Here is a 1,008-nt window from a genome sequence, read left to right as displayed (position 1 = left end):
GTGGCCGTTCGGAGCCTGGAGCATGGCGTCAGCACCCACCCCTTCTACGGCTCGCGGGCGCACTTCCGGGAGACTGGATCCAACCCTGATGCCTCCCTGGTCATCCGGGAAGCGGCTCTGACCGACGGCGGGAAATTCCGATGCACCATCGTCACCTTCCCGACCGGAAACTTCGAGAAGGACACCTGGCTGACTGTCCTGGGTGAGCATCACCGGAGAGCGACGATCCGCCTTCCCCTTCCGTCCTCTCCCAATCCATCAAAACAATCCCCATCCCAACATGTGGAGCACTCGACGAGCCTGGGCCTAGTGCGGGACCCACAGCAGATTGAGAGGACCAGTACGGATTTGATGGGCCCAAGGGCCTCTTCTGCACTGCACGGTTCAACAATTGATCCTGTAACTTTCAGCTGAACCAAAAGAACAGGAACAGGCCACTGAGCCCCCTCGAGCCTGTACTGCCATTCAGTAGGACCACAGCTAATCTGTGGCCTACCTCCACGTGGCTGCTTTATATCCCTTGTTAAATAAAGATGTGTCGGGTCAGATTTAAATATAACAACCGAGGAAGAGCGTTCCAAACCACTGCTACCCTTTGTGTGTAGAAGTGCTCTCTAACATCCCTCGTGAGCGCTCTGAGTCTCATTCTTCGCTTATGACCCCGGTTCTACAATCTCCAACCAGTGGAAATACAGTCACAGAGCTGTACAGCACGAAACAGACCCTTCGGTCCAACCCGTCCGTGCCGACCCGATATCCTAAATTAATCTAGCCCCATTTGCCAGCATTTGGCCCATATCCCTCTAAACCCTTCCTATTCACATACCCATCCAGATGCCTTTTACATGTTGTAACTGTACCAGCCTCCACCACTTCCTCTGGCAGCTCATTCCATACACGCACCACCCTCTGTGTGAAAAAGTTGCCCCTCAGGTCCCTTTTAAATCTTTCCCCTCTCACCTTAAACCTATACCATTTAGTTTTGGACTCCCCCACCCTGGGGGAAAG

The sequence above is a fragment of the Rhincodon typus genome, unplaced genomic scaffold, assembly GCF_021869965.1.
Source record: "Rhincodon typus isolate 14 unplaced genomic scaffold, sRhiTyp1.1 hic_rhity00004542, whole genome shotgun sequence".
Lineage (NCBI taxonomy): Eukaryota > Metazoa > Chordata > Chondrichthyes > Orectolobiformes > Rhincodontidae > Rhincodon > Rhincodon typus.
Note: the sequence above shows the minus strand (reverse complement) of the source record.